Below are 16435 nucleotides of genomic sequence, written 5' to 3' on the forward strand. Positions count from 1 at the left end.
AATTTTTAAAGATTAGTTTGTTTTACTATGAATATTTCAAATAGTCAAAACCACAAGTATGGTATGGTATAAATGGTTGTTAAAGTAAAAATGATCGCAGAAGCCCAAAAATATTACTACTCGAACGCTCGGAACTTTGTTGTGTAAATAAATTAAATTAACTTTTATTTTACACAAACTAATAATTAATACATTTTTTAACAATTATTTTGAAATTCGCATAAATGCAGTCATCGACTGGAGTGTGTCGCGATGCGCGGTGGAACGTAACTCATCTTGTATACAAAAAAAGCCGTTCAGCAACATCCTCGACCGGTCACTTATCTTTATATGAACTATTATAATAAACGCAAAAATTAACAATTCAATTTTGAATTAGTATATTCTATAGACAAAAGTCAATTTAAAGCGTGAATACACGTTTAGGCATTCATTTAATCAAATAACATTTTAACAATTAAAAAACGTTATATTAGATACTTTTTAATTACGGTCTGTTCATATTACTCATAATACCTAACTGTGTTACATAATGTTTAATATAATATAGTAATAAACTATAAAACCCAGTTTCAAATTTATAAACAAATATGCGAAAACGAAAATATTCCCAACTATATAGACAGTAATCTTACGGATCAAATCCAACTAAACAAATCAATTTCCATCAGTGATAATTATCAAACTAACTAACTAACTGGTTGCGTTTAAACAACATAATATAAATTAAGTAACAGATTATAGACACCAAGTTAGTTCAAATATCTCGTATTATATGTTTAAACAAATTCACCATATTTAATGTAAAAAATTAAAAATTACATAAGACATTATATGTGATTTTGTGAAAATTCTTTAATTGAAGAGCGTTGGCTAGAATTTTCCTAATTTTATGAAAAAGAAAATATTCTCAGGAAGAATTTGGAAATATTTTGCTAGTTTATATTAAGCCTTCCAAGATTAAGCCTATTTCTTAGCTAGTTAATTTTTACTGTACAGGATTTATATAATAACGATAAAATTGCATTATTTTTTTTGTATTGTAAAATTTTTTTAAAAATTTAACAACAAATTATAATTTAAAATTATATTATTTAACAATATGTTGCTTTAGTTTAGCGTTTAACTTTATATTTTTACAGATTACATTATTCTCACTAAAATCGATCAAATACAAAACAATGTTATAAAACTATTTTTGAATTTTTAGATATAGCTTTGAAAAGCTTTAATATAAAAATATACTTTAAGTATAGACTTATTGATAAGGTCAACTTTTATAGACGACAAATAATGAAACATAAATCTTTACAAATCGTTCTTATTATTATAATTTTTTAACATTTTGGTCCAATCAATCGATTTATCAATATTTCCTTAAAAACTACCCAACATTTTTAAATTACAAATTAATTTTTAGGTTTATAAATAAAAGAATAATATAATATTCAAGATGATTAAATGCTAAATGTTTATTCATTTCATAAGGTTCATACATAAATCATAAATCTATCGTCTAAATTACTATCGGAGTAACGAAAAATTTTTAAAAAAATAACAAATTTATATTTTTAAGGGGAACGGAAAGCGCTATTTATTAAGAGGCAAAGGATAGGCAATATTTGACAAAAATGTATAGCTATTTTTCATAAGCCTACTAATTTCAAGGTGAACATATAATACAATTTTCTAATTTTAATACTTTTAAAGGTATTTTTCTCCGAGTTATGACGAAAGTTTGATAAAAAATTACTTTCATAAAAGTCATTTTCTGGTTTTTCTATTGGACGGATTTCAAGTTTTTTGTTTTTATGTGAAGCTTACTATTTTTTTCTGTGGGGGCTAAAAGGCCGATTTTTGATATAGCGATTAAAATTAGTTAGATGTATTAGAAAGAACTATAAAAAAGTAAAAATAAAAATGCTTTTAAATATTTTTTTTAAAACAAAAATAAAAAATCGGCCTAAAACAAAAATATAACAAATAAAACAAATTATTGAAATCGGTTCGGTAGACACTTTAGAAAGTGACTCCGCGTTTTAATGTTTCTTTGTAAAAAAAATTGTGTAGATTAGGTAGGTACGTTTCGATAAAAAATGTATTAAAAAATAATGTTGGGGATTTTTGTACCTGACAAACCCGCAAACACCTAAATGTGGGAGTGCTTAACCGTTTCGTTACCTAACATCCTCGTACGAGGATTTAACTTTAAAAATCGAATAAAATATTAAAAACGTACTATCATTATCAAAAATGTCTTTAATCACAAGTTCGATACGTAAAAAAAAATTGTTGATTTTTTTTTCGAAAATAAAATAATACCTACCTAATAAATAGATTAAAACATTAAAACTTTTTTCGATGGATCAGAAAAAAAATCCTAATTATCTCATTAGACGTCATTTAACTAATAATAATTCTTCTACTCATTTAAGTAAATTTTGTTTAAAATAATTAAAAATGTTTGTAATAGGTACTTACAGAGTCGGCAAACGGCAGCAACCAGACAATTTCCTTTCTCCTTCCTCGTGGACAACAACGTTATAACTGATCATCAAACGGTACCTATAGCCGCGCGAAAGGCCGGCGCGACTATGTTTTCAGTTGCGCCGGACAAGTAACATGTTACGATAAACTTACGGTCGGCCGTGTATAGGTACCTCATACAACGACAGCGCTATATGCGCCCTGGTGGACATACTCTATATTATACTGTATTATGGCTGTGGGCTCCGCGCTGTTAAGGGCCCCGCGCCGCGACTGAATGGCCAGTAACACAAATAAACTATCACTGTTATAATAAACTATTATTAGTATAAATTCAGATGTGTATAGTATAAACAATTGGGGTATGTAATTTCTAGCGGTCGTCACCAAGCAACGGATGCAGAAAGATGCATTTTTTTTGTTCTGTAATACTACTTTCCGAGTTTGCTTTTGCAATCGGTTATCAATGACTATGTATATGTGTATCTTGAACCACTCGATATCTCATAGGGTTTAATAAGAAATTGAACTTTTTTTTTCATATTGTTTTTATACAATGTGATCTAAATTTTTCACAATTTTTTTTGTTTTTACCCCACTCCCAACTTAGTTTTTTTGATAGCAACTTTTGAAATTTAAATGGTATCGTATATTATATTTTATTAACTTTTTAAATTGATAATAATGTACTAAAATTTTTGACTGGTCGATAACCAGTTTCGGATAACTATTTTTTAAGTTATACGAGTTTAAAAGTTAGGATAGGAGGGCAAGTGCGGTTGGGAAATTCGCGCAGATAAAAATAATACTACACTCCACCTTCCTCCTGCCCTGAACTTGAAACTTCAATAACTTCAAAAATAGTTATCTATTATCTGTTATCGATCACCTAGAAGGTTCAGCTCGTTTCCCAATTTTAAAGCATAGTTTTTTGGCTTATGTTTTTAAAAGTTCTTAACTATATTTCATACTTTATTTCTTGTTGTTATGCTATATAAATTGTTATTATTTTTTCTCATTGGACAATACATGTACATGCAATTTACGTAACACGATAATAAAAAATATTTTTAACTAAATATATTTTAATTTTATTTAAAAATTGATTTCTGAATCGGCCAAAAACGTCGTTAAAAGTAGATTTTAGGGGGGGGGGGTGGAAATTTGGCCAACAAATTAAAATTTGTTTTATTCAGAAATATATTTTATCTGTTTCTATCTATTACCTATAATTATTTTAATTCCATAACAATACTTGCTCAATATATTTTGTTGTTTTTATTTCATGTTAAAACACAAACAATTTTTTATAAATGCGAAAAAATTGAACTTTTGACAAACAATCGATACTTACTACATTTTTGTTGTCTACAAAATAAATAAAAGGAAAAAAATTATCATGTAATTTTACCTTATTAACTGGGAACGGGCAGTGCATATACGAGCTTTCAAAGTTTAGCCCGTTCTAATTTTCAAACTCTATTAACATTATAAAAGTAAAGACTTAAAACTGGTTATCGACCAGCCTACATTTTCAGGATATTATTCTTAATTTAAGAAGCTAATAAAATATGTATTGTATGTTTCTAGGTATCTTAAAAAATTTGATATAAAATAGTTAATTTGAAAGGGGGTAAAAACTTATGTTTGATAAAAATTGAGATTAAATTGTATAAAAAACTACAGAACAAAAAAAAATCACCTTGTATGATCAATGATCATTATTATAAAATTACATGTATGTGTATGCATACGTATTATTTAAATATATAACATAATGTATATAATTTTATTCAAATTAATAATATTAAATATAAATTAAAAATGTTTAAAACTGTTCGGTTTAGTTGAACACCAGTAATGAGCACACACGCTCTCTATAAGTGTTCCGGCCATATTTGTTTGTACTAAATAATTAAAACTCTTCCGATGACTGTATTATCATATCCGTTCAAGATCAAAGTGTACCTATCCAATTACTTTAGATGGAAATGCTTAAAGATTTTACTTACAAGAATCAATCGGAATTATAAGGTTCACTTTACTTAAAATATTAATTTTATTAAAAATATGTCAACAAGTCATACTTTGCAAAACGTTCTGTAGGTACCTTAAGTGTTTATAAACTATCTTAGTAAATAAACGAATAAAATATTAAAGTAAGGTAAAAGGTATGATCAGCTCTTTAGTGTATCCTATAGTATTCTATAGTATTGGTAAATTATACGTTAAGTTTAAGTAAAAAAAAGTCACTGGTAAATATAAATACTGGTTTATATAAATAACAACAAATATATATATATTCTTCATTTAACTTTGTAATGCTGTTTAATCTGTTAACATTTATATTATTTATACCTCATTCGTGTACAATTGCAAATTCTTACTTCGCCCTAATCTTTTATTAACTACCTACATCAAGTATCTTTAAATTTGTACTTACATGTAACCAGACTTAAACATTAATGGTCATTCAATACTAAAGAATAACGATCATCTATAGTTAATTATTTTAAACACTTAAGTAAAAATAATTTGTAGACTTTATAATTACAGACTTCTTAATAAGGGCAACATTTTTAGATGAGAAATACTGATTTTTAATTTAAACAAAAAAATAGTTCTTATTATTTTAGTTATTCATCTTTTTGGAGGGAGAGAAAGATAATATGATTTATAACATTCAAAATAAGAACTAAAGATATTATTAGTATTTTTTTTATTATTTAGAATGAATAAGACAAATTTAAGACTCATCTGAGTTGGAATATAATTTTGTGATTTTTTGAAAAATACGTCTTTAGGCAATAAATAAATTAATACAAAAGTCAAAATGTTCAGTCGCTAAATCATTTATAATTTTATTAGGTTAATACACTTATCGTAGAACTACATTACAAATTACCATACGATAAAACAATTTAAATATTTTTTTTTTCACAATTTTCATGTTTAGCTTATAATAATACTATACATATATTTCTAATATGATTAACATAATATACAATACACCATACGTTAACATATCATACTGTTTTTTATCACTGACAACATTTATTTTAAGTCAACGAACTATAAAAAAAATTATATATTTGTTTATATTGACATAACAATTAGTACAAAATTATGTGAATACGTACATGTAAAATTTGTTAGTAAAATAATTTATGACATATTTGTTCTTGATCATTTTAACCGAACACCCCTTTACCAAATCCTAAATACTAAATATTGTAATATTGTTGTTATTTGCCACTGATGAAAATCAAATAATGCTGTTTTCTATATTTTTAAATACTGTATATTGTTGTTATTGTATATTATATAAAATAAATTAAAACCAAACGATAAGAACTTGTAACACCAATCATTAGGAAAAATAATATTATTATTAAAAATAAATAAAAACGCCACCTGTAAATAAAGCAAAGCTAGTCAAGTTAACGATTTGTAATTACTAAAAAAAACAATATTTTACACCTTATCTTTTCCATTTTTGTTAATTTGCCTAATCGCTTAATTTTTATTGATTGTATAAGTATTTAAAACTTAATCCACTACAATATTGAGACGATAATATGGAAGTGTTAAACTGTCACCACCAGGCAAACTAAAGAGCGTCAAATGAACAGCGGTAATTATATAAATATGCATATTATGCGTTATGTCTTCATGTTCTAACTCTTATTGGAATATGTGTTACCATAGACAGCAGACTATTAGATGACTATTAGGTGTATCATCATCTTGTACCTTAACAGATTATGAAGGGGCCCAAAGCTGCCATCATGAGATGGTTTCTTGACATGTTCGCTATCCGTCGCCGGAGACAAACACACAATGCGTGTAATATACATAAGCTGTGGTTTTGACATCTCAGAAATATATATATTTTTTAAATTTCATATCAATATGGATACTACATACTACAGTCTACTTCACATACATACATACACACTAATATTATTGAGATTTCATTAGTACAGCACTGTCATCTTATTATTGGGATGATAGTGTTGTGTGGTCGATTTACATTAAGATTCAAGTAAACATTTCATAAAAAATTAAGATAAATAGTAATTGACATCATTTATAATAACAGTTATAAATGGTATCTGTATCGTACCTGTAAAATACTAAGTGTGGTATACGGACGAGATGTCAAACTCGTAAGTCGTTAACATCTAAGGGTTTATCATTTTAATATTATTTTTCTTTTAAATCCTGTCTATCCACATAATACCCCGCATCCCCCTTACTTACCCCTTCCCCAAATGATATCAGTCTATTAAAATAAGATGACTATACAACTTTAGATCCTTAACTTTGGCTCAACTCTAAGTACTTTCAACACTGATTAACATTTTTATAACCTAAGAAATAATTCTAATAACTCTATTTATGAAGCGGCAAGAAAAGCGCAAAATTTTATACAATTACACTCAAACGCGAAGTCACTTTTTTAAGTTTTTACCGTAATGATTTCAAAACTTTGTTTATTTTGTTTTAAACTTAATATTTTCTCTACGGGAGCTTAAAGTCCAATTTTTTATTTTTGTGAATAAAATTGTATCAAAAGCGTTTATACTTTACTTCTACTAGTTTCTTCTAAGAAACTAATTTTCTAATATCTAAAATAATATCGGGCTTTGGGTGCCGTAGAGTAATTAGTAAGCTTCACATGAAAAACAAATTGAAATCCGTCTAATATGTTCGCCAGAAAGTAATCCATAGCAAAAACAAACAAAAATGTAAAATAACAGTTTAATATATGTGTATTTTTTTTCTTCTGCCGATTGATGTTTATAAAAGAAAACCTGATTTATTTCTTCATTGACCATTGTACACTATAGTCTAGTGTGAATTGTCTAAATACAGCTGCCGTCTGCTTGTTAGTAGGTATTTAACAAATTATTTAATAAGCACTATAATAAAATGTATTATTTGTATTTATTACAAATATAATGACAGAATAATATAATAATTTAAAATGAGAAATTAAAAAATGTCTTTCTCCGGGTAATTAAATAAATAACTTCTTTTTAAACTAAGGCACATGGGTTTTTATATATTCTGCAGACTACGTGAAACACATTTATACTGAGACAACCTTTTAATACTAGCTGTAATTTGCAAAACATTTGAATTTTGGTGTATCCATGTAGATACAAGTGGCGTCGATCATAATTTTGACAATATACTTCCACCGAAAAAATCACATACCATTTGATTAGAAATAAAACATTTCATTCTCCTAGACGATTTCTGGAGGTGGAGTGGCCGAGTGGGTAAGGAGGCCATGTTATCGCTGACTGCCCTGGTTCGACACTCGGTAACGGGCAGGCTACCCTCTCTCCGGCGACGGACTGACGACCTGTCCTGGATAGCGAATTCGTCAAGAAATCATCTCATACCTGAAAAAAGACGATTTTTTAATTATAAATAAAATATTTTCAAGTAAAAATTCATTAAAGTCCTCCGGTATTGCGCAAAACATAAACATTTTGTTCAGTTAATACCCTGTTGGTTTTATCGCACTACCTAGGAATACCTGTACGATTTGCGGCAAGGTTATAAGTCTTCAGAAATAATTATAACTAAAATTGTGATAAACCCGCTTATTTAAACAAACAAATTTAATTTTTTTAAAAACATGCTTTTCTAAAAAACGGTTAAAAAAATTGAATTAAATATTATTTGTTTTACAAGACCAATTTAGCTTGGATGCGAAGCTGAGAAGGTATTGACTCTTAAATGATAAGTGTTTTATTTTTGTGTCTGTAGACACGGATAACTTTTTTTAATGTGAACCGAATTACTTGTGTAGCACCATTTTAGATCCGGAATCGTATGCGATTAGTACTTTGGAGGGTCAAACGTCGAAAAAGTCAACTTCTTCATCCTCGAAACCGGGAAAAGCCTAAAAAAATGTTTGACTAAATAAAAAAGGGTGGGTCTTCCACCTACTCTTGAATGTAATATGCAAATTTAACAATTTATCGAGTGACTTTGTTGCATAGGGCCCACGATTTTCTACCAGTGTCAAAGGAAATACTAGGTTTCACGATAGTATCTAAACTTATTGACCTTATAGTATAATAATATTCTACCTCTCGACGTGAGTTATTCATTTAACTGCGTCGGACCTTCGAACCCGCATTATTATGGCTCGTAATCAAATGTCCATACACATCAAACGTTGTCGAGGCTAAACCGAATTATACCGAACACTTATACCATGTCCTCGTGCAATTAATATAGGCCTCCGCCGTAATGCAGTTTACGGCAGTAACGAAATAATTAGATTGACGCCCATTTCTGTCTTTTGAACAGGTCTATTTAGGAAGCCTTTAGACGAACACATTTGTCTCGCGCGATTAGAATGGTACGGCGGGCGTGTGGCGAAACCCGAAGTACTGACGTGCAACGGTCAAGAATGTGCTTGAAAAAAGTTAACACGTACCAATCCTGCGTTCTTTCCATTTATGTTAAAATTGACAAGGAAGCGTGTCCGTGTAAAGGCAAAAACCGTGTTCATTTCCGCGCGACTGACGTGGTGCGTCTTCGCTTCCGTCATGACGACGTCATGTTGTGTGTCTCGATGCTGTGCGCATACTTATTTTACTCTTATTATTACTATTTTTCATTTTTTGTTATTATTACTTTTTTAATTAAATGTATAAATTGAAAAGAAAAAAAATTGCAATTGCATTTGCAGCTTTTCGTGTGTTGACACAAAATAATATCAAAATGGGTTAAGGACTGGAAATTAAATCGAAATTTCAGTGATATTTTACTACTTTGTGAACTTGAAGAAAATAATCCAGATGATTGTAACAACTATCTCAGAATGGAATCACAGGATTTTAAATTATTACTTGACCTTATTGGACCTAAAAAAAAAACTGTAATGAGAATGGCAATAATTCCAGTAGAAAGGCTCATAGCAACTCTTAGATTTCTTGCAACAGGCAGTTCATATGAAGATCTGAAATTTTGTACCTGTATATCAGCACCAAGTTTGTCATATATAATCTCGGAAACATGCACAAAGAGATATTTGAACCACCGAACTACGAGGAAAACTCGTGTACTAGTTCTTTATTAATTAAAAAAATAAAAACAAAAAAAAAAGATTTCATAATACACTCTTTTGGCATTATGATTGCACAGTGGTCAGCTATTATATTATATATATATATATATATATATATATATTATTATATAAATATATTATTATATATATAAATAATATAATGACCTTTGCTGTCGAGGGTAATAGTAATAAAAAAAATATATGTAAATTCAAAACTTGTTTTTTGTTTTTTTTTAATTAATTTTTTTTCTGATCTATTGTTAGAATAATGTGTTATGTAAGTACATCGGAATTCTTTGCAACTAAATAAGGAATAAGTAAAAAATATTATAGGGTACTATTAAGGGTATATATATATCAATGTTTTCGCAAATTTATTTTACCCCAAGGAACATAATGTCGAGAGAAGAACATTCTCAAACAGACTCAATTTTAGACAGTGTCCTAAACTATTTAAGCTTAATTTAGGTTTCAAATTTTAAAAGCCCATCTTAAGAAGTAGCAGAGATATGAAAGTTAAAAATATCGGGTGAATTGGTTCGTGTAAAGATACACTGGCATTGCTAGAACTTAGCCGGCGCTCAGATGGAGCTGTGAAAAAATATAATCTATGAAGTATAAATAGTTAGTGTGAGATTGCTCTAATGGAAATATATAATACATAAATATTATTTTTACTGAGTACAAGCGATTATAATTTAAATTATGGAGTACAAACAATTGAAACATGAATTATCGACCATTCCAACTAAAATTAACAAGACATTGATTATGTGTTCTTTAGGCTATTATGTTTTTGCAAAAAAAAAAACCAGCACAGTAGGGTCGGAGCATAGTGGGGACAGAGCATGGTGGAGACGGGGAGAGCACAGGTCTACAGGATTTTTTAAATCTGAAAGTGATAAAATCACTTTCGAAAAAACGTTTCGGTGCAAATCGGTAGTTAGTATTTTCAAGCCATATTTATGAAGTTTTGAAGTTTTTTAAATTACTGATTCAATTGAGGTGGTGTATTTACAAATAAGCATCAAAGCGTTAATTTGTAAGTGATTTTATCCGAGAGGACTAGTACAGTAGAACAAAGGCTTAATGGAATCAAAGCAACGAGGCGACGGAGAGTTTACAGGTCTACAGGAATTGTTATAAATCTAAATTATAAAAGTGAATAAAATCACTTTCAAATAAACGCTTGGATGCTTATTTGTAAATACAGCACCTCAATTTAATATTTTCTAACTTTGCTGGCTTACACTGTGCTTGGTTTAGACTGTACTGGCTTGAAAATACTAACTACTGGTTTGCATCGAAGCGTTTTTTCGAAAGTGATTTTATCACTTTCCGATTTAAAAATTCCTGTTTACCTGTGACCTCCCCGTCCCCACTATGTCCCGACTTCACTATGCTCTATCCCCACTATGCCTCGACCCCACTGTACTGGTTTTTATATCTGTAACAACTATGAATAAGTAAGTCGATTCAGTGATTTACAGGGGAGCGATTTTAAACTGACCAGTTGCCATAAATCAGCATGTAATAATTAGGAACTCACATCTCTCTCAAGGTTTCCTGTTGGTCCAACGAGTTAGACATTTATTTAAAGTGTGCTAGGCGCTTCGGACTACATCCTAGCGTACTTAGTCAATTTTAACCAAAATTCGACTTACACACTTATTACACAGTTGTTACAGATATAATCTGCAGACTATGTGAAACACACGAGGGCAACACATTTTTACTGCGACAACCTTTTAATACTAGCTGCAATTTGCAAAACATTTGAATTTTGGTGTATCCGTGTAAGTGTGAATTATGCACATTCCCTAAGCGAGTCGATCATTGTCATTTGGACAAATGTTTTGCGGTCATCTTAGTAGTGCGCTGTGAGTGCGACAAGAGAGAAAAAAAAATATTTATATATGGGACAAGGCAATGACAGTCAACACTACCAATAAGACGACCAAACAAATAAACAATGAACAACAACAACAGAAAATATTTTATATGTAGTTGCCTAAGATTGTGGGTACAGAGGGGGGGGGGCGAAATTTTAATAAAAATAATAATAATAATAATAATAGTAGTGCAACTAACAAAACAAAAATGTATTATTATTGTTGTACCAGCCGGTTAGTAGATTGATTATTATTATTTTACTTTAAGTATTGACGCCAATCGGCTGTTTTAAGTTACATAGTTGACATAATAATTAATAGTACATTTAAACAAAGGATAACAATATAAAAAGACATAACATAAAGATAATAATAATACAAATTTAATAACTGACAATCGACAAAGGTCACACTAGATTCGCCGATCAGAGCATTCTCTGCATTGGATGATTGTGGCTATAAGAAGTGGAATGAATAGGAGTATAAAAAGGAGTTGGATTTCGAGTGGTGTATGAAGGAACTTTAAATAAGACACGGGAGAGAAGATCAGTAGCATCAAAAGAATTATTGAGGAGAGCGTTTATAAATTGGGAGTCACTAGTCAGCATCATTACGTCGGGATGATAAAGATGGGATATTAAGGATACGGCTAATATGGGAGTAATCATGTTGCAATAGAGGTAATTTAAGTTTGTGTGCAACAAAAGACAAAAATTTATGCTGGACACGCTCAAGCCGCAATTGATCAGTAGCCAGATAAGGATGCTAAACAACAACCCCATATTCCAAAATAGATCGCACAAGAGCGAAATACAAAGTCCGAAGACAATTAATTGAACTAAAGAGCTTCGTAATACGATTGAGAAAACCTAAGACTTTAAGGGCTCTACCGATGATGACATCGATATGGTGGTTAAAGGAAAAGATTTCATGAATAATAAATACAATTACCATTTGAATATCTTGAATACCATTTATTCATATGAATAAATATGATATAATTGATATAATTAAATTCATTTTCAAACCGGAATTTTCTATATAAAAAACTTTTTACCTTCAATTTTACTCTATTTTACTTCGCCATTTGCTCTATCTAAAGGACCCTCTTGGGTTCTTTTGGATGGTCAAACCTAAATCCAGAGGGGGAGAGCTCGGTATCTCCCCCCTTACTCGTATGTCCACGCTAAGCGGCTCGGATTTGGGCATTTCGGATGATTCATCGCTTCACTCGGGTAAGAATAATCCCTGTTCTAGTAATACTAAATCTCCTACTAGCCCTCTGCCCTTAAAAAATCCAAAAACATTGCGACCTCTTCAAGTTTTCCCTCAGCCCTCTCGAAGACCAGCAAGGAGTTGGACTCCCCTGAAATGATATTGGTTATGCCGCACAACACGCACCTAGTCACCGCAAATTCAGCCAGCATGTCTTCCCCTAACGCGACAGGGTATAGGCAATCAACGATCATGTATGCTTTCCACTTAACTATTCGGGTCCCCTGCATATTTTGATAGCATCGTCATCCAGTGATAATAACCTCGGCAACTTTCATCCAGTCAAACTTGGTAAACTGTTTTCCAAAATGTTCTCCGGTATTCTTAATATCAATCCCATCGGCTCTCAGCGTGTCAAAATCACATTCGATTCCGTGTATAACGCCAATTTATGTCTCTCTTCAACATCTCTGGCCGAACATGGACTTATTGCCAGTATCCCTAATACATTGTTATATTGTATGGGTATCATTCGCTTAGACAAAATCGTCTCTGAAGAAGAGTTTTTGGAGGGCTATGAATGCCCTACCAAAGTGATCTCCTTTCGCCGAATCAACGTTAAAAAAGACAACAAACTGATTGCTACTAACTTGGTGGAGCTAAAATTTGTATCAAATACTCTTCCTACTAAGCTTTCTATTTTTAAAGTTCTTTTTGATGTATCGCCTAGCATCCGTTCACCTGTACAATGCCTTAAGTGCCTTCGTTTCGGCCACACATCTAAATTTTGTCGTAACAAATAGCGATGCAGTCATTGTGGACTTTTTGATCATGGCGAATCTTCATGCAATGTTAAAGAGACCTCACCCCCCGTGTGCATTTTCTGCAAACTGAATCATCCATCTACAGACCGTTCCTGCTCTGAATGGACCATCCAGAAAGACATCAAAAAGATCATGGCCGCAAACAACGTTACTTTTTCAGAAGCATCATTAATTAAGCGATCGCGTATAACTAATAAAGCGTTTACTTTTTCCGATGTCACTAAAAATGTTAATACAACTACTGTTAACGTCGCTGCTCATCCCCCCTCATTCCCCGCTCTCTCTCAATCATCCAACGCCTATATCCCATCCAAACATAGTAATAAATCGATTGAAGGTGCTTCAAGGAAAATGAAAAACGTATCCTCCACTCCATCATTCCCTCCTCTTCCTTCAAACAATAACAGATCCACCTCTCCAAATGGCAGTTTCCTTAATTATATGGAACATAATCATTTTTCCAACAATGATTACCCTAATTGGGTAGCAGCTTTTGCTCAAATTCTCTCTCGTTCGCTCACAAGCGACCCTTCTTCTCTCACATCTCCTTCAACGCTCCAGTCTGTCATTGAATCACCCCTTTTTAATCTCCCTTTCCCAGCCATCGACGATGACGACACATACTAATTCCGATATCATCATCCCTTCTTTTCATATTCTCCAATGGAATGTTAGAAGTTCACTCCCACGTTTACAAGACCTTTCTGTTCTTCTTTCTAACCAAAAATGTTCTTTCGCTTTACTCTCCGAGACCTGGCTTCTCTAGAACAAACATCTTTCCTTACCACATTTTAATATTATACGTTCAGACCGCTGTGATGGATACGGTGGCGTCGCCATTGCCTCCCATCACTCCATTCAAATTAACCATATAGTACTAGACGCTCAATTTCAATCCTCCCTCCTTGATCACTCTATCGATCTAGTCGGTATTGAGGCGTTCACTAAATCATCTTCTCCTATCTCTCTTTGGTCTATTTATATTCCTCCATCCTCCAACCCTCCTCCTCGCCTCATTGACAAAATCTCCAGTTTAGTCTCTTCCCATTCGATTTTAGGGGGGGACTTTAACGGTCATCACCCCTCATGGGGTGCCCAAAATCTTAACCACCGTGGCAACTTGATTTTTTCCTCCATCTCCGCCCTTAATCTTTGTATACTCAACACAGGAGAGCCGACTCTGGCTAACCGTCCCCCCCTCGCCTACTCAACCGTTGATATTACCATATCTTCTCCTACCCTTTCTTGGCTCCTCACGTGGTCAGTTCTTGATTGTACGCACGGCAGCGATCATTACCCAATCCTCATTTCTTATAAGAATTCTTCATCCCCTTCATCCTCCCATTTTTCTCAAACGTTTAATAAATTTAACTACTCTAAAGCTGGCTGGCCCACTTTTCAAATCTATAAGTCCAATTTTCTTTCTCATTTTACTCCCGTATCACCCATTGCTGACTATAACTGGTTTGTTTCCATCCTCTTAAAGCCGCTAATCGTTCTCTTCCTAATATCAAAATAACTAAAAAACATTTTCCTCCCTCCCCTATTTGGTCTCCTTTGTGTACCAAAGCTGTCAATGATCGTACCGACGCGTTCAAAAAATATAGAGCTTCTGGCTCACTTGTGGATTTTCACGCATACCAAATTACACGCACCTCTACCATGCGCACACTTAAACAGGCAAAGAGGAACGCCTGGCAATCTTTCTGTTCTTCTCTAAATCCTTCCTCCTCTCTTAGTGACATTTGGGTCACAGCTAAGCGATTTAAAAGCTGCCTGTTCAAATCTCCTCCCCGCTCCTTGAACGAATCATGGTTTAATTCTTTTTGCAATAAAGTTGCCCCTTCTTACGTTCCCTCTTCAGAAGAATCTTCTCCTTTACCCCTTCCTCCTTGGCCGGATTTCGATCCAGCCTCGCATCCTCTTACCTCTCCTTTCACTCCAAGTGAGCTCTTCTATGCCATCACATCGCGCACTTCATCTGCCGTTGGCCTAGACGGCATCTCCCCCCTTATGCTCAAGAATCTTCCTGCTTATGGTTACGATATCCTTCTCTCAATCCTTAATTCTCTTTGGATTAACGCCATTGTCCCCGACTCTTGGCGCCAGTTTAATGTCATTCCTATTCCTAAACACAACTCCACTTCAGCCGCATTTCGTCCTATTGCTCTTTCGTCGGCATTATGCAAGACTGTGGAACACATAATTAAGAACCGATTGGATTGGTTTATCGAAAAAAACAATTTTCTTCCCAATAATCTATACGGTTTCCGCAGAGGCTTAGGAACCATGGAGTGCCTTTCCAATCTTACTGGTTCCATCTACAAATAATTTTGTAGCAAATCCTTTTGTTCAGCAGCTTTTGTTGATATTAAGAGTGCATTCGATTCGGTTCATATACCTACCTTGATTTCTCGCCTACTTTCTATTTCACCTTTTCTTTGTAATTTTATTTCCTCTTTGTTTTTTCACCGCTCTCTTACTTTTACTTCTCCTTCAGGTCTAGTTTCCTGCCGCTCCTCTTTTCGTGGACTCCCTCAGGGCAGTTGCCTTAGTCCAATTCTTTTTAATATTTATATGAGCAAAATTCAGCTCCGCCCTCTCTACTGAAGGCGTCTCAGCCCTTTTTTACGCTGATGATATCGTTATTTTCCCATCCCACAAATCTGCCTATACAGCTATTGATTCCCTTAATAATTCTCTCTCTTTTTTATCCAACTTCCTTGTTTCATCATCATTTGATCCCGCGCCTGATAAAAGTCAATTAATGATCTTTACCAGAAAACGCATCCCTCTAGACCTGCCTCCTATTTGTCTCGAGGGACATATCATTCCTCTCTCTGATAATGTCACCTACTTGGGGCTTAAGTTGGACCCAAAGCTCAGATGGGTACCTCAGCTTAACCATCTACTTTCATTTA

General features: G+C 32.5%; 1 long non-coding RNA gene across 1 annotated transcript in view; it reads right to left on the reverse strand.

Annotated features, from left to right (window-relative positions):
• Nucleotides 1-5914: 5914 nt before the first annotated feature.
• Nucleotides 5915-16435, reverse strand: part of LOC126837820 (uncharacterized) — a 107578-nt gene continuing 97057 nt past the window's right edge. Inside the window, exon 6 of the long non-coding RNA XR_007685619.1 lies at nucleotides 5915-7901. This is a non-coding gene — a long non-coding RNA (uncharacterized LOC126837820). The remainder of the gene's footprint in view (nucleotides 7902-16435) is intronic.

This window comes from Adelges cooleyi, unplaced genomic scaffold (genome assembly GCF_023614345.1).
Source record: "Adelges cooleyi isolate 19-005CV unplaced genomic scaffold, UGA_ACOO_1.1 ACOO_flye_CR_arks_rails_tigmint_CR_PRNA_3, whole genome shotgun sequence".
Classification (NCBI taxonomy): Eukaryota; Metazoa; Arthropoda; class Insecta; order Hemiptera; family Adelgidae; genus Adelges; species Adelges cooleyi.